Source organism: Pseudophryne corroboree, chromosome 10 (assembly GCF_028390025.1).
Source record: "Pseudophryne corroboree isolate aPseCor3 chromosome 10, aPseCor3.hap2, whole genome shotgun sequence".
In the NCBI taxonomy this organism is placed as follows: domain Eukaryota; kingdom Metazoa; phylum Chordata; class Amphibia; order Anura; family Myobatrachidae; genus Pseudophryne; species Pseudophryne corroboree.
Genome location: NC_086453.1, coordinates 168,860,003 through 168,885,472, shown reverse-complemented (window position 1 = coordinate 168,885,472; position 25,470 = coordinate 168,860,003). Strand labels below are relative to the sequence as shown.

Genomic DNA, 25,470 nt, shown 5'->3' with positions numbered 1-25,470 from the left:
AGATGGGCATTACGAATACTTGGTGATGCCGTTTGGTCTTAGTAATGCTCCCGCGGTTTTCCAGGGGTTCGTCAACGAAATCTTTCGTGATATGCTGTATCAGAGCGTTGTGGTATATCTGGACGACATACTGATTTTTTCCAAGAATCTTGTCGAACACAGGACTCAAGTCAAAGAGGTGCTACACCGTTTACGAGAGAATCATCTCTACGCCAAGCTTTCCAAATGTACCTTTGAAGTAACATCTATTCCGTTCCTCGGTTATGTCATCTCGGGGACGGAGCTTCGCATGGATCCGGAAAAGTTGTCGGCCATTCGTGACTGGACTCAGCCTCTTTCCCTGAAAGCAATACAAAGGTTCCTGGGCTTTGCGAACTACTACAGGAAATTCATTAAGGGTTTCTCCACCATTGTTGCGCCCATTACTGCCCTGACGAGGAAGGGTTCTAATCCTAGTTTGTGGCCTCCGGAAGCCATTGTAGCTTTTTCTCGCTTAAAGTTAGCTTTCATGACGGCTCCAGTTCTCCAACAACCAAATTTCGAGGAACCCTTCTTCTTAGAAGTTGATGCATCTTCAGTCGGGGTTGGGGCTGTTCTCTCCCAGTATTCCTCTGATAAAAAATTACATCCGTGTGGCTTCCATTCTCGTAAATTCTCTCCAGCCGAACGAAATTACACTATTGGAGACCAGGAACTCTTGGCAATCAAATCTGCCTTGGAAGAATGGAGATATCTTCTAGAAGGGGCTAAACATGTGTTTACCATCTACACGGATCACAAGAATTTGCTGTACATCAAATCCGCACAATGCTTGAATCCTCGCCAGGCGAGATGGGCACTTTTCTTTTCCCGATTCTCGTTCATTATCAAGTACCGGGCCGGGACTCTCAATATTAAAGCAGATGCGCTTTCTCGTTCACAAGTTCCCACAGACGAGGATGAACCTCCGGAGCGGGGTTTAATTCTGAATCCAGTTTCTGTCTCTGCTGCTTTAACTACTCCAGCTCCTCCTCCTGGAAGAATGTCCGTGCCAGCTAGATTCCGCCAAGGAATACTACTGTGGGCCCATAACTCCAAGTTTTCCGGTCATCCCGGCACTCAGAAGATGTACAAGTTTCTGCAAAGGTCTTACTGGTGGAACACCATGAGGAAGGATGTACAAGATTGCGTTAATTCGTGTCCCCAATGTACACAACATAAATTTCCTCGTCTGCCTCCTGCAGGGTTACTTCGTCCTCTGCCTATCCCTGTGAGACCCTGGACTCACATTTCCATGGACTTCATCACTGACTTGCCCTGTTCCAAGGGTTGCAACACCGTTTGGGTTATCGTTGACCGTTTTTCGAAGATGGCACACTTTGTGCCCTTGACTGGTCTCCCGACAGCACCGAAACTGGCTCTATTGTTTATCCGAGAACATTTTCGTTTGCATGGGTTGCCACAAGAGATTGTTTCTGACCGTGGAGTACAGTTCACCGCCAGGTTTTGGAAAGCCCTTTGTTCAACTCTACACATTAAACTTAAGTTTTCGTCTGCTTATCATCCCCAAACTAATGGGCAAACGGAACGAGTCAATCAAGATCTAGAGACTTTTCTTCGTTTGTATCTCTCTCCTTCACAGGACAACTGGGTGGAGTTGTTGCCTTGGGCGGAGTTTGCCCATAACCATTTGTTTCATTCTTCCACTGGGGAATCACCATTTTTCGTCAACTACGGGTTCCATCCCCGTGTTCCGGAATTTCCAAGCCTTCCGATAATAGAGGTTCCTGCTGTAGTGTCCACTCTACGACACTTTGGACAAATTTGGAGAAAGGTTCATGCTAATCTTAAGCAGGTTTCTGTTCGGTACAAGTTCTTCGCAGATAAGAAACGGCAAGCCGCACCTCAATATAAAGTTGGGGACAGGGTATGGCTGTCCACACGGAATCTCCGGTTGAAGGTACCCACCATGAAATTCGCTCCAAGGTTCATCGGTCCTTACCCTGTGCTACAAGTCTTAAATCCTGTGGTCTGTAAACTGGGTTTGCCTGCCCATCTTCGAATACCTAACGCCTTTCATGTTTCTCTACTCCGTCCCCTCATTCTGAATCGGTTCCACTCAGCACTCCCTAGGCCAACGTCCGTAGTGGCAGAAGCTGGAGCGGAGTTTGAAATCAAAGCTATTCTTGACTCTCGTTATCTTCATAAAAAATTACAGTACTTGGTGGACTGGAAGGGTTATGGTCCTGAGGAGAGAAGTTGGATTGGGGCTACTGAAGTAACGGCTCCTCGTCTGATTCGGATCTTCCACTCCAGACATCCGACTAAGCCCGGGAAGTGTCCAGGGGCCACTCCTGGAGGAGGGGGTACTGTCACGAACCTCGGGCAGCGGCGACCGCACTTGTCCCTGCGGGTGGCCTGGTCTGCCCGGCGCCTCTCTTCCCCTGACGGTCTCCGGCTTCAGCGGCGGGTCGGCGCTGCTCTCCGGCGGCTTCCCGGAAGCAAGGACGCCGCCATCACAAGCGAGGGCAAGGAGGCGGAGCAGGTCTGACGTCACCTGCCTGCTCCGCCAATCAGGCTAGGGCGGGGAATTTAAAATCGGATACCAGGCAGAGATCCGGTGCCTGAGTATCTTCGTTTCTCCTGCGGAAGCTGTGATTCCAGAGCTCCCTCGTCCCTGCAAGCATCCTGTGCTTCCAAGCATCCTGTGCCTCCAAGCATCCTGTGCCTCCAAGCATCCTGTGCCTCCAAGCATCCTGTGCTTCCAAGCATCCTGTGCCTCCAAGCATCCTGAGCCTCCAAGCACCTCCGTGCCTCCAATTACCTCCGTGCCTCCAATTACCTCCGTGCCTCCAATTATCTCCGTGCCTCCAATTATCTCCGTGCCTACAAGCACCTCGTGCCTCCAAGCACCTCTGTGCCTCCAAGCACCTCTGTGCCTCCAAGCACCTCCGTGCCTCCAGTTACCTCCGTGTCTCCAAGCACCTCGTGCCTCCAAGCACCTCATCCCTCCAAACACCTCGGTGTCTCCAAACACCTCCGTGCCTCCAAGCACCTCCGTGCCTCCAAGCACCTCCGTGCCTCCAGTTACCTCCGTGTCTCCAAGCACCTCGTGCCTCCAAGCACCTCATCCCTCCAAACACCTCGGTGTCTCCAAACACCTCCGTGCCTCCAAGCACCTCCGTGCCTCCAAGCACCTCCGTGCCTCCAAGCACCTCATCCCTCCAAACACCTCGGTGTCTCCAAACACCTCCGTGCTCCCAAGCACCTCCGTGCCTCCAAGCACCTCCGTGCCCCCAAGGGCCTCCCTGCACTCCCTGTACTCCCAGCACCTCAGTGCCTCCAATACCACAGTGTCTCCAATATCTCAGTACCCCAGCCTTCAGTATTTCTACAAGTCTTGTCTTACAGGAGACCTTCAAGAATTCCTCTGGGCCTCCCGCCTGCCATCTTAGTCCTGCATGAGGAAGACCTACATCCGGCCATCTCTACTACGACCCAGTGGCGGTTCCTCTTCCCGGTCATCGGAAGAAGCCCTGAGTCCACAACACTCCCAAACCAGGTCAGTGACACACTGCATCTGTGCTGCTCTCTCATATGGAAGTCTGTTTAATGTGAAAACAAGGTGATATCTAATTAGCACACAGGTAAGGAATTAAGAAAATCTTTATTTAAGGGTGAAGATGTTTCTCACAAAATCGTTGCCCCAATGCATCATTGAAATTCAAGCTGGAAAGATGATTTTAATATATCACTTGTACATTTTGTATTGCTCTTCTGGTGACAATGTAGTTTGTTTTTGTCAATTACCATTTTAATAATAGGGTAAAGAAAATTAAGTGGATTTTTGAAAGAAAACAATACTGTCAATATACTATTAAAACAAATTAAAATGGTAAAAGTTATTGTACTTTAAGTAAAAATAAAAGAGCAAAAATATCAATCCCAGTTTTGGATTACTTAAATAAAAAAAAAATGCATATAGCAGAGGATAGTTTCAATCTGCCTACCTCTGGGTTATGGACAAAGCATGCTTCCATTGCAGTACTCTGCTGCACATGTAAGTGCAAGAGATCCTGAAGCACTCACTCATCATGGGAAAGTACCAATGTGTTTCTTCATTGGTTGATGGAAGAAACATCTTACAAAAACTCTCCAGATTATTGACTTTTTACAGTTTTTCTAGGAAACGTTCTAGATGAATGCTTATTAGCCTTTGTCAGTATGTGCTTTTGCAAAGTGTCGCTGTGGCGCAATCAATTAGTGTGTACGGCTATTAACCAAAAGGTTGGTGGTTCAATCCCACCCAAGGACGTAATTGACCTTGTTATCAGATTTTGGTGATCTTTAAGTAGACAAGTCAAAATTTCAAACCCCCTGTTATGGTGTAGGGTACCTGGCCTTCTCTGATGTAATCAGAGTTAGATTTGATTCAGTGATTTTATAAAAACAGCTAGGAAGCACAATTTAGCAGTGGGTTGCAGAGAAAAAGAAATATGCTGGCAAAAATATCCAATTGAGTGATTAAACAGCTCTTCATTATCTGGCTTTATTTTTATGCTAACAAATTTGTTCTCTGAAAAGTGTCCACAAAGCCAAGTCTCTGATTAACACCTTTGTAGGGATGGTTTTTCACCTATTACTAAATTAAACTTGCTTCATTGGAAAGGCAGCAAGATGCATCCTCATTTCAATGTCTACTGAATTAATACAGGTTGACACCAGGAAACATTAACGCCACTGCATCCTTGCTGCTTTCTAATGTGGAAGTCTGTTTAATGTGAAAACAAAGTGATATCTAATTAGCACACAGGTAAGGAATTAAGAAAATCTTTATTTAAAGGTGAAGATGTTTCTCACAAAATCGTTGCCCCAATGCATCATTGAAATTCAAGCTGGAAAGATGATTTTAATATATCACTTGTACATTTTGTATAGCTCTTCTGGTGACAATGTAGTTTGTTTTTGTCAATTACCATTTTAATAATCGGGTAAAGAAAATTAAGTGGATTTTTGAAAGAAAACAATACTGTCAATATACTATTAAAACAAATTTAAATGGTAAAAGTTATTGTACTTTAAGTAAAAATAAAAGAGCAAAAATATCAATAACAGTTTTGGATTACTTTAATTAACAAAAAAAAATGCATATAGCAGAGGATAGTTTCAATCTGTCTACCTCTGGGTTAATGGCCCAGCATGCTTCCATTGCAGTACTCTGCTGCACATGTACGTGCAAGAGATCCTGAAGCACTCACTCACTCATCATGGGAAAGTACCAATGTGTTTCTTCATTGGTTGATGGAAGAAACATTTTACAAAAACTCTCCAGATTATTGACTTTTTAAAGTTTTTCTAGGAAACGTTCTAGATGAATGCTTATTAGCCTTTGCCAGTATGCACTTTTGCAAAGTGTCTCTGTGGCGCAATTGGTTAGCGTGTTTGGTTATTAATCAAAGGGTTGGTGGTTAAATCCCACCCAGGGAAGTAATTGACCTTGTTATCAGATTTTGGTGATCTTTAAGTAGACAAGTCAAAATTTCAAACCCCCTCTTATGGTGTAGGGTACCTGGCCTTCTCTGATGTAATCAGAGTTAGATTTGATTCAGTGATTTTATAAAAACAGCTAGGAAGCACAATTTAGCAGTGGGTTGCAGAGAAAAAGAAATATGCTGGCAAAAATATCCAATTGAGTGATTAAACAGCTCTTTATTATCTGACTTTATTTTTATGCTAACAAATTTGTTCTCTGAAAAGTGTCCACAAAGCCAAGTCTCTGATTAACACCTTTGTAGGGATGGTTTTTCACCTATTACTAAATTAAACTTGCTTCATTGGAAAGGCAGCAAGATGCATCCTCATTTCAATGTCTACTGAAATAATACAGGTTGACACCAGGAAACATTAACGCCACTGCATCCTTGCTGCTTTCTCATGTGGAAGTCTGTTTAATGTGAAAACAAGGTGATATCTAATTATCACACAGGTAAGGAATTAAGAAAATCTTTATTTAAGGGTGAAGATGTTTCTCACAAAATCGTTGCCCCAATGCATCATTGAAATTCAAGCTGGAAAGATGATTTTAATATATCACTTGTACATTTTGTATTGCTCTTCTGGTGACAATGTAGTTTGTTTTTGTCAATTACCATTTTAATAATCGGGTAAAGAAAATTAAGTGGATTTTTGAAAGAAAACAATACTGTCAATATACTATTAAAACAAATTAAAATGGTAAAAGTTATTGTACTTTAAGTAAAAATAAAAGAGCAAAAATATCAATCCCAGTTTTGGATTACTTTAATTAACAAAAAAAAATGCATATAGCAGAGGATAGTTTCAATCTGCCTACCTCTGGGTTAATGGCCCAGCATGCTTCCATTGCAGTACTCTGCTGCACATGTAAGTGCAAGAGATCCTGAAGCACTCACTCATCATGGGAATGTACCAATGTGTTTCTTCATTGGTTGATGGAAGAAACATCTTACAAAAACTCTCCAGATTATTGACTAGTTAAAGTTTTTCTAGGAAACGTTCTAGATGAATGCTTATTAGCCTTTGTCAGTATGTACTTTTGCAAAGTGTCGCTGTGGCGCAATCAGTTAGCGTGTACGGCTATTAACCAAAAGGTTGGTGGTTCAATCCCACCCAGGGACGTAATTGACCTTGTTATCAGATTTTGGTGATCTTTAAGTAGACAAGTCAAAATGTCAAACCCCCTGTTATGGTGTAGGGTACCTGGCCTTCTCTGATGTAATCAGAGTTAGATTTGATTCAGTGATTTTATAAAAACAGCTAGGAAGCACAATTTAGCAGTGGGTTGCAGAGAAAAAGAAATATGCTGGCAAAAATATCCAATTGAGTGATTAAACAGCTCTTCATTATCTGGCTTTATTTTTATGCTAACAAATTTGTTCTCTGAAAAGTGTCCACAAAGCCAAGTCTCTGATTAACACCTTTGTAGGGATGGTTTTTCACCTATTACTAAATTAAACTTGCTTCATTGGAAAGGCAGCAAGATGCATTCTCATTTCAATGTCTACTGAATTAATACAGGTTGACACCAGGAAACATTAACGCCACTGCATCCTTGCTGCTTTCTAATGTGGAAGTCTGTTTAATGTGAAAACAAAGTGATATCTAATTAGCACACAGGTAAGGAATTAAGAAAATCTTTATTTAAAGGTGAAGATGTTTCTCACAAAATCGTTGCCCCAATGCATCATTGAAATTCAAGCTGGAAAGATGATTTTAATATATCACTTGTACATTTTGTATAGCTCTTCTGGTGACAATGTAGTTTGTTTTTGTCAATTACCATTTTAATAATCGGGTAAAGAAAATTAAGTGGATTTTTGAAAGAAAACAATACTGTCAATATACTATTAAAACAAATTTAAATGGTAAAAGTTATTGTACTTTAAGTAAAAATAAAAGAGCAAAAATATCAATCCCAGTTTTGGATTACTTTAATTAACAAAAAAAAAATGCATATAGCAGAGGATAGTTTCAATCTGCCTACCTCTGGGTTAATGGCCCAGCATGCTTCCATTGCAGTACTCTGCTGCACATGTAAGTGCAAGAGATCCTGAAGCACTCACTCATCATGGGAATGTACCAATGTGTTTCTTCATTGGTTGATGGAAGAAACATCTTACATAAACTCTCCAGATTATTGACTATTTAAAGTTTTTCTAGGAAACGTTCTAGATGAATGCTTATTAGCCTTTGTCAGTATGCACTTTCGCAAAGTGTCTCTGTGGCGCAATTGGTTAGAGTGTTTGGTTATTAACCAAAGGGTTGGTGGTTCAATCCCACCCAGGGATGTAATTGACCTTGTTATCAGATTTTGGTGATCTTTAAGTAGACAAGTCAAAATTTCAAACCCCCTCTTATGGTGTAGGGTACCTGGCCTTCTCTGATGTAATCAGAGTTAGATTTGATTAAGTGATTTTATAAAAAAAAACAGCTAGGAAGCACAATTTAGCAGTGGGTTGCAGAGAAAAAGAAATATGCTGGCAGAAAAATCAAATTGAGTGATTAAACAGCTCTTCATTTTCTGGCTTTATTTTTATGCTAACAAATTTGTTCTCTGAAAAGTGTCCACAAAGCCAAGTATCTGATTAACACCTTTGTAGGGATGGTTTTTCACCTATTACTAAATTAAACGTGCTTCATTGGAAAGGCAGCAAGATGCATCCTCATTTCAATATCTACTGAAATAATACAGGTTGACACCAGGAAACATTAACGCCACTGCATCTGTGCTGCTCTCTCATGTGGAAGTCTGTTTAATGTGAAAACAAGGTGATATCTAATTAGCACACAGGTAAGGAATTAAGAAAATCTTTATTTAAGGGTGAAGATGTTTCTCACAAAATCGTTGCCCCAATGCATCATTGAAATTCAAGCTGGAAAGATGATTTTAATATATCACTTGTACATTTTGTATTGCTCTTCTGGTGACAATGTAGTTTGTTTTTGTCAATTACCATTTTAATAATAGGGTAAAGAAAATTAAGTGGATTTTTGAAAGAAAACAATACTGTCAATATACTATTAAAACAAATTAAAATGGTAAAAGTTATTGTACTTTAAGTAAAAATAAAAGAGCAAAAATATCAATCCCAGTTTTGGATTACTTAAATTAAAAAAAAAAATGCATATAGCAGAGGATAGTTTCAATCTGCCTACCTCTGGGTTATGGACCCAGCATGCTTCCATTGCAGTACTCTGCTGCACATGTAAGTGCAAGAGATCCTGAAGCACTCACTCATCATGGGAAAGTACCAATGTGTTTCTTCATTGGTTGATGGAAGAAACATCTTACAAAAACTCTCCAGATTATTGACTTTTTAAAGTTTTTCTAGGAAACGTTCTAGATGAATGCTTATTAGCCTTTGTCAGTATGTACTTTTGCAAAGTGTCGCTGTGGTGCAATCAGTTAGCGTGTACGGCTATTAACCAAAAGGTTGGTGGTTCAATCCCACCCAGGGACGTAATTGACCTTGTTATCAGATTTTGGTGATCTTTAAGTAGACAAGTCAGAATTTCAAACCCCCTGTTATGGTGTAGGGTACCTGGCCTTCTCTGATGTAATCAGAGTTAGATTTGATTCAGTGATTTTATAAAAACACCTAGGAAGCACAATTTAGCAGTGGGTTGCAGAGAAAAAGAAATATGCTGGCAAAAATATCCAATTGAGTGATTAAACAGCTCTTCATTATCTGGCTTTATTTTTATGCTAACAAATTTGTTCTCTGAAAAGTGTCCACAAAGCCAAGTCTCTGATTAACACCTTTGTAGGGATGGTTTTTCACCTATTACTAAATTAAACTTGCTTCATTGGAAAGGCAGCAAGATGCATCCTCATTTCAATGTCTACTGAATTAATACAGGTTGACACCAGGAAACATTAACGCCACTGCATCCTTGCTGCTTTCTAATGTGGAAGTCTGTTTAATGTGAAAACAAAGTGATATCTAATTAGCACACAGGTAAGGAATTAAGAAAATCTTTATTTAAGGGTGAAGATGTTTCTCACAAAATCGTTGCCCCAATGCATCATTGAAATTCAAGCTGGAAAGATGATTTTAATATATCACTTGTACATTTTGTATTGCTCTTCTGGTGACAATGTAGTTTGTTTTTGTCAATTACCATTTTAATAATCGGGTAAAGAAAATTAAGTGGATTTTTGAAAGAAAACAATACTGTCAATATACTATTAAAACAAATTAAAATGGTAAAAGTTATTGTACTTTAAGTAAAAATAAAAGAGCAAAAATATCAATCCCAGTTTTGGATTACTTTAATTAACAAAAAAAAAATGCATATAGCAGAGGATAGTTTCAATCTGCCTACCTCTGGGTTAATGGCCCAGCATGCTTCCATTGCAGTACTCTGCTGCACATGTAAGTGCAAGAGATCCTGAAGCACTCACTCACTCATCATGGGAAAGTACCAATGTGTTTCTTCATTGGTTGATGGAAGAAACATTTTACAAAAACTCTCCAGATTATTGACTTTTTAAAGTTTTTCTAGGAAACGTTCTAGATGAATGCTTATTAGCCTTTGTCAGTATGCACTTTTGCAAAGTGTCTCTGTGGCGCAATTGGTTAGCGTGTTTGGTTATTAATCAAAGGGTTGGTGGTTCAATCCCACCCAGGGAAGTAATTGACCTTGTTATCAGATTTTGGTGATCTTTAAGTAGACAAGTCAAAATTTCAAACCCCCTCTTATGGTGTAGGGTACCTGGCCTTCTCTGATGTAATCAGAGTTAGATTTGATTCAGTGATTTTATAAAAACAGCTAGGAAGCACAATTTAGCAGTGGGTTGCAGAGAAAAAGAAATATGCTGGCAGAAAAATCAAATTGAGTGATTAAACAGCTCTTCATTTTCTGGCTTTATTTTTATGCTAACAAATTTGTTCTCTGAAAAGTGTCCACAAAGCCAAGTATCTGATTAACACCTTTGTAGGGATGGTTTTTCACCTATTACTAAATTAAACGTGCTTCATTGGAAAGGCAGCAAGATGCATCCTCATTTCAATATCTACTGAAATAATACAGGTTGACACCAGGAAACATTAACGCCACTGCATCTGTGCTGCTCTCTCATGTGGAAGTCTGTTTAATGTGAAAACAAGGTGATATCTAATTAGCACACAGGTAAGGAATTAAGAAAATCTCTATTTAAGTGTGAAGATGTTTCTCACAAAATCGTTGCCCCAATGCATCATTGAAATTCAAGCTGGAAAGATGATTTTAATATATCACTTGTACATTTTGTATTGCTCTTCTGGTGACAATGTAGTTTGTTTTTGTCAATTACCATTTTAATAATAGGGTAAAGAAAATTAAGTGGATTTTTGAAAGAAAACAATACTGTCAATATACTATTAAAACAAATTAAAATGGTAAAAGTTATTGTACTTTAAGTAAAAATAAAAGAGCAAAAATATCAATCCCAGTTTTGGATTACTTAAATAAAAAAAAAAATGCATATAGCAGAGGATAGTTTCAATCTGCCTACCTCTGGGTTATGGACCCAGCATGCTTCCATTGCAGTACTCTGCTGCACATGTAAGTGCAAGAGATCCTGAAGCACTCACTCATCATGGGAAAGTACCAATGTGTTTCTTCATTGGTTGATGGAAGAAACATCTTACAAAAACTATCCAGATTATTGACTTTTTACAGTTTTTCTAGGAAACGTTCTAGATGAATGCTTATTAGCCTTTGTCAGTATGTACTTTTGCAAAGTGTCGCTGTGGCGCAATCAGTTAGTGTGTACGGCTATTAACCAAAAGGTTGGTGGTTCAATCCCACCCAGGGACGTAATTGACCTTGTTATCAGATTTCGGTGATCTTTAAGTAGACAAGTCAAAATTTCAAACCCCCTGTTATGGTGTAGGGTACCTGGCCTTCTCTGATGTAATCAGAGTTAGATTTGATTCAGTGATTTTATAAAAACAGCTAGGAAGCACAATTTAGCAGTGGGTTGCAGAGAAAAAGAAATATGCTGGCAAAAATATCCAATTGAGTGATTAAACAGCTCTTCATTATCTGGCTTTATTTTTATGCTAACAAATTTGTTCTCTGAAAAGTGTCCACAAAGCCAAGTCTCTGATTAACACCTTTGTAGGGATGGTTTTTCACCTATTACTAAATTAAACTTGCTTCATTGGAAAGGCAGCAAGATGCATCCTCATTTCAATGTCTACTGAATTAATACAGGTTGACACCAGGAAACATTAACGCCACTGCATCCTTGCTGCTTTCTAATGTGGAAGTCTGTTTAATGTGAAAACAAAGTGATATCTAATTAGCACACAGGTAAGGAATTAAGAAAATCTTTATTTAAAGGTGAAGATGTTTCTCACAAAATCGTTGCCCCAATGCATCATTGAAATTCAAGCTGGAAAGATGATTTTAATATATCACTTGTACATTTTGTATTGCTCTTCTGGTGACAATGTAGTTTGTTTTTGTCAATTACCATTTTAATAATCGGGTAAAGAAAATTAAGTGGATTTTTGAAAGAAAACAATACTGTCAATATACTATTAAAACAAATTAAAATGGTAAAAGTTATTGTACTTTAAGTAAAAATAAAAGAGCAAAAATATCAATCCCAGTTTTGGATTACTTTAATTAACAAAAAAAAAATGCATATAGCAGAGGATAGTTTCAATCTGCCTACCTCTGGGTTAATGGCCCAGCATGCTTCCATTGCAGTACTCTGCTGCACATGTAAGTGCAGAGATCCTGAAGCACTCACTCACTCATCATGGGAAAGTACCAATGTGTTTCTTCATTGGTTGATGGAAGAAACATTTTACAAAAACTCTCCAGATTATTGACTTTTTAAAGTTTTTCTAGGAAACGTTCTAGATGAATGCTTATTAGCCTTTGTCAGTATGCACTTTTGCAAAGTGTCTCTGTGGCGCAATTGGTTAGCGTGTTTGGTTATTAATCAAAGGGTTGGTGGTTCAATCCCACCCAGGGAAGTAATTGACCTTGTTATCAGATTTTGGTGATCTTTAAGTAGACAAGTCAAAATTTCAAACCCCCTCTTATGGTGTAGGGTACCTGGCCTTCTCTGATGTAATCAGAGTTAGATTTGATTCAGTGATTTTATAAAAACAGCTAGGAAGCACAATTTAGCAGTGGGTTGCAGAGAAAAAGAAATATGCTGGCAGAAAAATCAAATTGAGTGATTAAACAGCTCTTCATTTTCTGGCTTTATTTTTATGCTAACAAATTTGTTCTCTGAAAAGTGTCCACAAAGCCAAGTATCTGATTAACACCTTTGTAGGGATGGTTTTTCACCTATTACTAAATTAAACGTGCTTCATTGGAAAGGCAGCAAGATGCATCCTCATTTCAATATCTACTGAAATAATACAGGTTGACACCAGGAAACATTAACGCCACTGCATCTGTGCTGCTCTCTCATGTGGAAGTCTGTTTAATGTGAAAACAAGGTGATGTCTAATTAGCACACAGGTAAGGAATTAAGAAAATCTCTATTTAAGTGTGAAGATGTTTCTCACAAAATCGTTGCCCCAATGCATCATTGAAATTCAAGCTGGAAAGATGATTTTAATATATCACTTGTACATTTTGTATTGCTCTTCTGGTGACAATGTAGTTTGTTTTTGTCAATTACCATTTCAATAATAGGGTAAAGAAAATTAAGTGGATTTTTGAAAGAAAACAATACTGCCAATATACTATTAAAACAAATTAAAATGGTAAAAGTTATTGTACTTTAAGTAAAAATAAAAGAGCAAAAATATCAATCCCAGTTTTGGATTACTTCAATTAAAAAAAAAATGCATATAGCAGAGGATAGTTTCAATCTACCTACCTCTGGGTTATGGACCCAGCATGCTTCCATTGCAGTACTCTGCTGCACATGTAAGTGCAAGAGATCCTGAAGCACTCACTCATCATGGGAAAGTACCAATGTGTTTCTTCATTGGTTGATGGAAGAAACATCTTACAAAAACTCTCCAGATTATTGACTTTTTAAAGTTTTTCTAGGAAACGTTCTAGATGAATGCTTATTAGCCTTTGTCAGTATGTACTTTTGCAAAGTGTCGCTGTGGCGCAATCAGTTAGCGTGTACGGCTATTAACCAAAAGGTTGGTGGTTCAATCCCACCCAGGGACGTAATTGACCTTGTTATCAGATTTTGGTGATCTTTAAGTAGACAAGTCAAAATTTCAAACCCCCTGTTATGGTGTAGGGTACCTGGCCTTCTCTGATGTAATCAGAGTTAGATTTGATTCAGTGATTTTATAAAAACACCTAGGAAGCACAATTTAGCAGTGGGTTGCAGAGAAAAAGAAATATGCTGGCAAAAATATCCAATTGAGTGATTAAACAGCTCTTCATTATCTGGCTTTATTTTTATGCTAACAAATTTGTTCTCTGAAAAGTGTCCACAAAGCCAAGTCTCTGATTAACACCTTTGTAGGGATGGTTTTTCACCTATTACTAAATTAAACTTGCTTCATTGGAAAGGCAGCAAGATGCATCCTCATTTCAATGTCTACTGAATTAATACAGGTTGACACCAGGAAACATTAACGCCACTGCATCCTTGCTGCTTTCTAATGTGGAAGTCTGTTTAATGTGAAAACAAAGTGATATCTAATAAGCACACAGGTAAGGAATTAAGAAAATCTTTATTTAAAGGTGAAGATGTTTCTCACAAAATCGTTGCCCCAATGCATCATTGAAATTCAAGCTGGAAAGATGATTTTAATATATCACTTGTACATTTTGTATTGCTCTTCTGGTGACAATGTAGTTTGTTTTTGTCAATTACCATTTTAATAATCGGGTAAAGAAAATTAAGTGGATTTTTGAAAGAAAACAATACTGTCAATATACTATTAAAACAAATTAAAATGGTAAAAGTTATTGTACTTTAAGTAAAAATAAAAGAGCAAAAATATCAATCCCAGTTTTGGATTACTTTAATTAACAAAAAAAAATGCATATAGCAGAGGATAGTTTCAATCTGCCTACCTCTGGGTTAATGGCCCAGCATGCTTCCATTGCAGTACTCTGCTGCACATGTAAGTGCAAGAGATCCTGAAGCACTCACTCATCATGGGAATGTACCAATGTGTTTCTTCATTGGTTGATGGAAGAAACATCTTACAAAAACTCTCCAGATTATTGACTAGTTAAAGTTTTTCTAGGAAACGTTCTAGATGAATGCTTATTAGCCTTTGTCAGTATGTACTTTTGCAAAGTGTCGCTGTGGCGCAATCAGTTAGCGTGTACGGCTATTAACCAAAAGGTTAGTGGTTCAATCCCACCCAGGGACGTAATTGACCTTGTTATCAGATTTTGGTGATCTTTAAGTAGACAAGTCAAAATGTCAAACCCCCTGTTATGGTGTAGGGTACCTGGCCTTCTCTGATGTAATCAGAGTAAGATTTGATTCAGTGATTTTATAAAAACAGCTAGGAAGCACAATTTAGCAGTGGGTTGCAGAGAAAAAGAAATATGCTGGCAAAAATATCCAATTGAGTGATTAAACAGCTCTTCATTATCTGGCTTTATTTTTATGCTAACAAATTTGTTCTCTGAAAAGTGTCCACAAAGCCAAGTCTCTGATTAACACCTTTGTAGGGATGGTTTTTCACCTATTACTAAATTAAACTTGCTTCATTGGAAAGGCAGCAAGATGCATCCTCATTTCAATGTCTACTGAATTAATACAGGTTGACACCAGGAAACATTAACGCCACTGCATCCTTGCTGCTTTCTAATGTGGAAGTCTGTTTAATGTGAAAACAAAGTGATATCTAATTAGCACACAGGTAAGGAATTAAGAAAATCTTTATTTAAAGGTGAAGATGTTTCTCACAAAATCGTTGCCCCAATGCATCATTGAAATTCAAGCTGGAAAGATGATTTTAATATATCACTTGTACATTTTGTATAGCTCTTCTGGTGACAATGTAGTTTGTTTTTGTCAATTACCATTTTAATAATCGGGTAAAGAAAATTAAGTGGATTTTTGAAAGAAAACAATACTGTCAATATACTATTAAAACAAATTTAAATGGTATAAGTTATTGTACTTTAAGTAAAAATAAAAGAGCAAAAATATCAATCCCAGTTTTGGATTACTTTAATTAACAAAAAAAAAATGCATATAGCAGAGGATAGTTTCAATCTGCCTACCTCTGGGTTAATGGCCCAGCATGCTTCCATTGCAGTACTCTGCTGCACATGTAAGTGCAAGAGATCCTGAAGCACTCACTCATCATGGGAATGTACCAATGTGTTTCTTCATTGGTTGATGGAAGAAACATCTTACAAAAACTCTCCAGATTATTGACTATTTAAAGTTTTTCTAGGAAACGTTCTAGATGAATGCTTATTAGCCTTTGTCAGTATGCACTTTCGCAAAGTGTCTCTGTGGCGCAATTGGTTAGAGTGTTTGGTTATTAACCAAAGGGTTGGTGGTTCAATCCCACCCAGGGATGTAATTGACCTTGTTATCAGATTTTGGTGATCTTTAAGTAGACAAGTCAAAATTTCAAACCCCCTCTTATGGTGTAGGGTACCTGGCCTTCTCTGATGTAATCAGAGTTAGATTTGATTAAGTGATTTTATAAAAAAAAACAGCTAGGAAGCACAATTTAGCAGTGGGTTGCAGAGAAAAAGAAATATGCTGGCAGAAAAATCAAATTGAGTGATTAAACAGCTCTTCATTTTCTGGCTTTATTTTTATGCTAACAAATTTGTTCTCTGAAAAGTGTCCACAAAGCCAAGTATCTGATTAACACCTTTGTAGGGATGGTTTTTCACCTATTACTAAATTAAACGTGCTTCATTGGAAAGGCAGCAAGATGCATCCTCATTTCAATATCTACTGAAATAATACAGGTTGACACCAGGAAACATTAACGCCACTGCATCTGTGCTGCTCTCTCATGTGGAAGTCTGTTTAATGTGAAAACAAGGTGATATCTAATTAGCACACAGGTAAGGAATTAAGAAAATCTTTATTTAAGGGTGAAGATGTTTCTCACAAAATCGTTGCCCCAATGCATCATTGAAATTCAAGCTGGAAAGATGATTTTAATATATCACTTGTACATTTTGTATTGCTCTTCTGGTGACAATGTAGTTTGTTTTTGTCAATTACCATTTTAATAATAGGGTAAAGAAAATTAAGTGGATTTTTGAAAGAAAACAATACTGTCAATATACTATTAAAACAAATTAAAATGGTAAAAGTTATTGTACTTTAAGTAAAAATAAAAGAGCAAAAATATCAATCCCAGTTTTGGATTACTTAAATTAAAAAAAAAAATGCATATAGCAGAGGATAGTTTCAATCTGCCTACCTCTGGGTTATGGACCCAGCATGCTTCCATTGCAGTACTCTGTTGCACATGTAAGTGCAAGAGATCCTGAAGCACTCACTCATCATGGGAAAGTACCAATGTGTTTCTTCATTGGTTGATGGAAGAAACATCTTACAAAAACTCTCCAGATTATTGACTTTTTAAAGTTTTTCTAGGAAACGTTCTAGATGAATGCTTATTAGCCTTTGTCAGTATGTACTTTTGCAAAGTGTCGCTGTGGTGCAATCAGTTAGCGTGTACGGCTATTAACCAAAAGGTTGGTGGTTCAATCCCACCCAGGGACGTAATTGACCTTGTTATCAGATTTTGGTGATCTTTAAGTAGACAAGTCAGAATTTCAAACCCCCTGTTATGGTGTAGGGTACCTGGCCTTCTCTGATGTAATCAGAGTTAGATTTGATTCAGTGATTTTATAAAAACAGCTAGGAAGCACAATTTAGCAGTGGGTTGCAGAGAAAAAGAAATATGCTGGCAAAAATATCCAATTGAGTGATTAAACAGCTCTTCATTATCTGGCTTTATTTTTATGCTAACAAATTTGTTCTCTGAAAAGTGTCCACAAAGCCAAGTCTCTGATTAACACCTTTGTAGGGATGGTTTTTCACCTATTACTAAATTAAACTTGCTTCATTGGAAAGGCAGCAAGATGCATCCTCATTTCAATGTCTACTGAATTAATACAGGTTGACACCAGGAAACATTAACGCCACTGCATCCTTGCTGCTTTCTAATGTGGAAGTCTGTTTAATGTGAAAACAAAGTGATATCTAATTAGCACACAGGTAAGGAATTAAGAAAATCTTTATTTAAAGGTGAAGATGTTTCTCACAAAATCGTTGCCCCAATGCATCATTGAAATTCAAGCTGGAAAGATGATTTTAATATATCACTTGTACATTTTGTATTGCTCTTCTGGTGACAATGTAGTTTGTTTTTGTCAATTACCAATTTAATAATCGGGTAAAGAAAATTAAGTGGATTTTTGAAAGAAAACAATACTGTCAATATACTATTAAAACAAATTAAAATGGTAAAAGTTATTGTACTTTAAGTAAAAATAAAAGAGCAAAAATATCAATCCCAGTTTTGGATTACTTTAATTAACAAAAAAAAAATGCATATAGCAGAGGATAGTTTCAATCTGCCTACCTCTGGGTTAATGGCCCAGCATGCTTCCATTGCAGTACTCTGCTGCACATGTAAGTGCAAGAGATCCTGAAGCACTCACTCACTCATCATGGGAAAGTACCAATGTGTTTCTTCATTGGTTGATGGAAGAAACATCTTACAAAAACTCTCCAGATTATTGACTATTTAAAGTTTTTCTAGGAAACGTTCTAGATGAATGCTTATTAGCCTTTGTCAGTATGTACTTTTGCAAAGTGTCTCTGTGGCGCAATTGGTTAGCGTGTTTGGTTATTAACCAAAGGGTTGGTGGTTCAATCCCAACCAGGGATGTAATTGACCTTGTTATCAGATTTTGGTGATCTTTAAGTAGACAAGTCAAAATTTCAAACCCCCTCTTATGGTGTAGGGTACCTGGCCTTCTCTGATGTAGTTAGATTTGATTAAGTGATTTTATAAAAAAACAGCTAGGAAGCACAATTTAGCAGTGGGTTGCAGAGAAAAAGAGATGTGCTGGCAGAAAAATCAAATTGAGTGATTAAACAGCTCTTCATTTTCTGGCTTTATTTTTATGCTAACAAATTTGTTCTCTGAAAAGTGTCCACAAAGCCAAGTCTCTGATTAACACCTTTGTAGGGATGGTTTTTCACCTATTACTAAATTAAACGTGCTTCATTGGAAAGGCAGCAAGATGCATCCTCATTTCAATATCTACTGAAATAATACAGGTTGACACCAGGAAACATTAACGCCACTGCATCCGTGCTGTTCTCTCATGTGGAAGTCTGTTTAATGTGAAAACAAGGTGATATCTAATTAGCACACAGGTAAGGAATTAAGAAAATCTTTATTTAAGGGTGAAGATGTTTCTTACAAAATCGTTGCCCCAATGCATCATTGAAATTCAAGCTGGAAAGATGATTTTAATATATCACTTGTACATTTTGTATTGCTCTTTTGGTGACAATGTAGTTTGTTTTTGTCAATTACCATTTTAATATTCGGGTAAAGAAAATTAAGTGGATTTTTGAAAGAAAACAATACTGTCAATATACTATTAAAACAAATTAAAATGGTAAAAGTTATTGTACTTTAAGTAAAAATAAAAGAGCAAAAATATCAATCCCAGTTTTGGATTACTTTAATTAACAAAAAAAAAATGCATATAGCAGAGGATAGTTTCAATCTGCCTACCTCTGGGTTAATGGCCCAGCATGCTTCCATTGCAGTACTCTGCTGCACATGTAAGTGCAAGAGATCCTGAAGCACTCACTCATCATGGGAAAGTACCAATGTGTTTCTTCATTGGTTGATGGAAGAAACATCTTACAAAATCTCTCCAGATTATTGACCTTTTAAAGTTTTTCTAGGAAACGTTCTAGATGAATGCTTATTAGCCTTTGTCAGTATGTACATTTGCAAAGTGTCACTGTGGCGCAATCAGTTAGTGTGTATGGCTATTAACCAAAAGGTTGGTGGTTCAATCCCACCCAGGGACGTAATTGACCTTGTTATCAGATTTTGGTGATCTTTAAGTAGACAAGTCAAAATTTCAAACCCCCTCTTATGGTGTAGGGTACCTGGCCTTCTCTGATGTAATCAGAGTTAGATTTGATTCAGTGATTTTATAAAAACAGCTAGGAAGCACAATTTAGCAGTGGGTTGCAGAGAAAAAGAAATATGCTGGCAAAAATATCCAATTGAGTGATTAAACAGCTCTTCATTATCTGACTTTATTTTTATGCTAACAAATTTGTTCTCTGAAAAGTGTCCACAAAGCCAAGTCTCTGATTAACACCTTTGTAGGTATGGTTTTTCACCTATTACTAAATTAAACTTGCTTCATTGGAAAGGCAGCAAGATGCATCCTCATTTCAATGTCTACTGAATTAATACAGGTTGACACCAGGAAACATTAACGCCACTGCATCCTTGCTGCTTTCTAATGTGGAAGTCTGTTTAATGTGAAAACAAAGTGATATCTAATTAGCACACAGGTAAGGAATTAAGAAAATCTTTATTTAAAGGTGAAGATGTTTCTCACAAAATCGTTGCCCCAATGCATCATTGAAATTCAAGCTGGAAAGATGATTTTAATATATCACTTGTACATTTTGTATTGCTCTTCTGGTGACAATGTAGTTTGTTTTTGTCAATTACCATTTTAATAATCGGGTAAAGAAAATTAAGTGGATTTTTGAAAGAAAACAATACTGTCAATATACTATTAAAACAAATTAAAATGGTAAAAGTTATTGTACTTTAAGTAAAAATAAAAGAGCAAAAATATCAATCCCAGTTTTGGATTACTTTAATTAACAAAAAAAAAATGCATATAGCAGAGGATAGTTTCAATCTGCCTACCTCTGGGTTAATGGCCCAGCATGCTTCCATTGCAGTACTCTGCTGCACATGTAAGTGCAAGAGATCCTGAAGCACTCACTCACTCATCATGGGAAAGTACCAATGTGTTTCTTCATTGGTTGCTGGAAGAAACATCTTACAAAAACTCTCAAGATTATTGACTTTTTAAAGTTTTTCTAGGAAACGTTCTAGATGAATGCTTATTAGCCTTTGTCAGTATGCACTTTTGCAAAGTGTCTCTGTGGCGCAATTGGTTAGCGTGTTTGGTTATTAACCAAAGGGTTGGTGGTTCAATCCCACCCAGGGAAGTAATTGACCTTGTTATCAGATTTTGGTGATCTTTAAGTAGACAAGTCAAAATTTCAAACCCCCTCTTATGGTGTAGGGTACCTGGCCTTCTCTGATGTAATCAGAGTTAGATTTGATTAAGTGATTTTATAAAAAAACAGATAAGAAGCACAATTTAGCAGTGGGTTGCAGAGAAAAAGAAATATGCTGGCAGAAAAATCCAATTGAGTGATTAAACAGCTCTTCATTTTCTGGCTTTATTTTTATGCTAACAAATTTGTTCTCTGAAAAGTGTCCACAAAGCCAAGTATCTGATTAACACCTTTGTAGGGATGGTTTTTCACCTATTACTAAATTAAACGTGCTTCATTGGAAAGGCAGCAAGATGCATCCTCATTTCAATATCTACTGAAATAATACAGGTTGACACCAGGAAACATTAACGCCACTGCATCCGTGCTGCTCTCTCATGTGGAAGTCTGTTTAATGTGAAAACAAGGTGATATCTAATTAGCACACAGGTAAGGAATTAAGAAAATCTTTATTTAAGGGTGAAGATGTTTCTCACAAAATCGTTGCCCCAATGCATCATTGAAATTGAAGCTGGAAAGATGATTTTAATATATAACTTGTACATTTTGTATTGCTCTTCCGGTGACAATGTAGTTTGTTTTTGTCTATTACCATTTGAATAATAGGGTAAAGAAAATTAAGTGGATTTTTGAAAGAAAACAATACTGTCAATATACTATTAAAACAAATTAAAATGGTAAAAGTTATTGTACTTTAAGTAAAAATAAAAGAGCAAAAAGATCAATCCCAGTTTTGGATTACTTTAATTAACAAAAAAAAAAATGCATATAGCAGAGGATAGTTTCAATCTGCCTACCTCTGGGTTAATGGCCCAGCATGCTTCCATTGCAGTACTCTGCTGCACATGTAAGTGCAAGAGATCCTGAAGCACTCACTCACTCATCATGGGAAAGTACCAATGTGTTTCTTCATTGGTTGATGGAAGAAACATCTTACAAAAACTCTCCAGATTATTGACTATTTAAAGTTTTTCTAGGAAACGTTCTAGATGAATGCTTATTAGCCTTTGTCAGTAGGCACTTTTGCAAAGTGTCTCTGTGGCGCAATTGGTTAGCGTGTTTGGTTATTAACCAAAGGGTTGGTGGTTCAATCCCAACCAGGGATGTAATTGACCTTGTTATCAGATTTTGGTGATCTTTAAGTAGACAAGTCAAAATTTCAAACCCCCTCTTATGGTGTAGGGTACCTGGCCTTCTCTGATGTAGTTAGATTTGATTAAGTGATTTTATAAAAAAACAGTTAGGAAGCACAATTTAGCAGTGGGATGCAGAGAAAGAGAGATGTGCTGGCAGAAAAATCAAATTGAGTGATTAAACAGCTCTTCATTTTCTGGCTTTATTTTTATGCTAACAAATTTGTTCTCTGAAAAGTGTCCACAAAGCCAAGTATCTGATTAACACCTTTGTAGGGATGGTTTTTCACCTATTACTAAATTAAACGTGCTTCATTGGAAAGGCAGCAAGATGCATCCTCATTTCAATATCTACTGAAATAATACAGGTTGACACCAGGAAACATTAACGCCACTGCATCCGTGCTGTTCTCTCATGTGGAAGTCTGTTTAATGTGAAAACAAGGTGATATCTAATTAGCACACAGGTAAGGAATTAAGAAAATCTTTATTTAAGGGTGAAGATGTTTCTTACAAAATCGTTGCCCCAATGCATCATTGAAATTCAAGCTGGAAAGATGATTTTAATATATCACTTGTACATTTTGTATTGCTCTTTTGGTGACAATGTAGTTTGTTTTTGTCAATTACCATTTGAATAATCGGGTAAAGAAAATTAAGTGGATTTTTGAAAGAAAACAATACTGTCAATATACTATTAAAACAAATTAAAATGGTAAAAGTTATTGTACTTTAAGTAAAAATAAAAGAGCAAAAATATCAATCCCAGTTTTGGATTATTTTAATTAACAAAAAAAAAATGCATATAGCAGAGGATAGTTTCAATCTGCCTACCTCTGGGTTATGTACCCAGCATGCTTCCATTGAAGTACTCTGCTGCACATGTAAGTGCAAAAGATCCTGAAGCACTCACTCATCATGGGAAAGTACCAATGTGTTTCTTCATTGGTTGATGGAAGAAACATCTTACAAAAACTCTCCAGATTATTGACCTTTTAAAGTTTTTCTAGGAAACGTTCTAGATGAATGCTTATTAGCCTTTGTCAGTATGTACTTTTGCAAAGTGTCGCTGTGGCGCAATCAGTTAGTGTGTATGGCTATTAACCAAAAGGTTGGTGGTTCAATCCCACCCAGGGACGTAATTGACCTTGTTATCAGAAATTGGTGATCTTTAAGTAGACAAGTCAAAATTTCAAACCCCCTCTTATGGTGTAGGGTACCTGGCCTTCTCTGATGTAATCAGAGTTAGATTTGATTCAGTGATTTTATAAAAACAGCTAGGAAGCACAATTTAGCAGTGGGTTGCAGAGAAAAAGAAATATGCTGGCAAAAATATCCAATTGAGTGATTAAACAGCTCTTCATTATCTGACTTTATTTTTATGCTAACAAATTTGTTCTCTGAAAAGTGTCCACAAAGCCAAGTCTCTGATTAACACCTTTGTAGGGATGGTTTTTCACCTATTACTAAATTAAACTTGCTTCATTGGAAAGGCAGCAAGATGCATCCTCATTTCAATGTCTACTGAAATAATACAGGTTGACACCAGGAAACATTAACGCAACTGCATCCTTGCTGCTTTCTCATGTGGAAGTCTGTTTAATGTGAAAACAAGGTGATATCTAATTAGCACACAGGTAAGGAATTAAGAAAATCTTTATTTAAGGGTGAAGATGTTTCTCACAAAATCGTTGCCCCAATGCATCATTGAAATTCAAGCTGGAAAGATGATTTTAATATATCACTTGTACATTTTGTATTGCTCTTCTGGTGACAATGTAGTTTGTTTTTGTCAATTACCATTTTAATAATCGGGTAAAGAAAATTAAGTGGATTTTTGAAAGAAAACAATACTGTCAATATACTATTAAAAACAAATTAAAATGGTAAAAGTTATTGTACTTTAAGTAAAAATAAAAGAGCAAAAATATCAATCCCAGTTTTGGATTACTTTAATTAACAAAAAAAAAAAATGCATATAGCAGAGGATAGTTTCAATCTGCCTACCTCTGGGTTAATGGCCCAGCATGCTTCCATTGCAGTACTCTGCTGCACATGTAAGTGCAAGAGGTCCTGAAGCACTCACTCATCATGGGAATGTACCAATGTGTTTCTTCATTGGTTGATGGAAGAAACATCTTACAAAAACTCTCCAGATTATTGACTTTTTAAAGTTTTTCTAGGAAACGTTCTAGATGAATGCTTATTAGCCTTTGTCAGTATGCACTTTTGCAAAGTGTCTCTGTGGCGCAATTGGTTAGCGTGTTTGGTTATTAACCAAAGGGTTGGTGGTTCAATCCCACCCAGGGATGTAATTGACCTTGTTATCAGATTTTGGTGATCTTTAAGTAGACAAGTCAAAATTTCATACCCCCTCTTATGGTGTAGGGTACCTGGCCTTCTCTGATGTAGTTAGATTTGATTAAGTGATTTTATAAAAAAACAGCTAGGAAGCACAATTTAGCAGTGGGTTGCAGAGAAAAAGAAATATGCTGGCAGAAAAATCCAATTGAGTGATTAAACAGCTCTTCATTTTCTGGCTTTATTTTTATGCTAACAAATTTGTTCTCTGAAAAGTGTCCACAAAGCCAAGTATCTGATTAACACCTTTGTAGGGATGGTTTTTCACCTATTACTAAATTAAACGTGCTTCATTGGAAAGGCAGCAAGATGCATCCTCATTTCAATATCTACTGAAATAATACAGGTTGACACCAGGAAACATTAATGCCACTGCATCCGTGCTGCTCTCTCATGTGGAAGTCTGTTTAATGTGAAAACAAGGTGATATCTAATTAGCACACAGGTAAGGAATAAAGAAAATCTTTATTTAAGGGTGAAGATGTTTCTCACAAAATCGTTGCCCCAATGCATCATTGAAATTCAAGCTGGAAAGATGATTTTAATATATCACTTGTACATTTTGTATTGCTCTTCTGGTGACAATGTAGTTTGTTTTTGTCAATTACCATTTTAATAATCGGGTAAAGAAAATTAAGTGGATTTTTGAAAGAAAACAATACTGTCAATATACTATTAAAAACAAATTAAAATGGTAAAAGTTATTGTACTTTAAGTAAAAATAAAAGAGCAAAAATATCAATCCCAGTTTTGGATTACTTTAATTAACAAAAAAAAAATGCATATAGCAGAGGATAGTTTCAATCTGCCTACCTCTGGGTTAATGGCCCAGCATGCTTCCATTGCAGTACTCTGCTGCACATGTAAGTGCAAGAGGTCCTGAAGCACTCACTCATCATGGGAATGTACCAATGTGTTTCTTCATTGGTTGATGGAAGAAACATCTTACAAAAACTCTCCAGATTATTGACTATTTAAAGTTTTCTAGGAAACGTTCTAGATGAATGCTTATTAGCCTTTGTCAGTATGTACTTTTGCAAAGTGTCTCTGTGGCGCAATTGGTTAGCGTGTTTGGTTATTAACCAAAGGGTTGGTGGTTCAATCCCACCCAGGGATGTAATTGACCTTGTTATCAGATTTTGGTGATCTTTAAGTAGACAAGTCAAAATTTCAAACCCCCTCTTATGGTGTAGGGTACCTGGCCTTCTCTGATGTAATCAG

At 37.2% G+C, this 25,470-nt stretch overlaps 2 non-coding genes across 2 annotated transcripts; both read left to right on the top strand.

The window, feature by feature from the left end:
• The first annotated feature begins 24,126 nt into the window (after positions 1–24,126).
• Positions 24,127–24,200, top strand: TRNAN-AUU (transfer RNA asparagine (anticodon AUU)). The gene has a single exon. It is a non-coding gene; the product is annotated as a tRNA-Asn (tRNA).
• A 1,092-nt stretch (positions 24,201–25,292) lies between these two features.
• TRNAN-AUU (transfer RNA asparagine (anticodon AUU)) lies at positions 25,293–25,366 on the top strand. Its single transcript has one exon. It is a non-coding gene; the product is annotated as a tRNA-Asn (tRNA).
• The last annotated feature ends 104 nt before the right edge of the window (positions 25,367–25,470 follow it).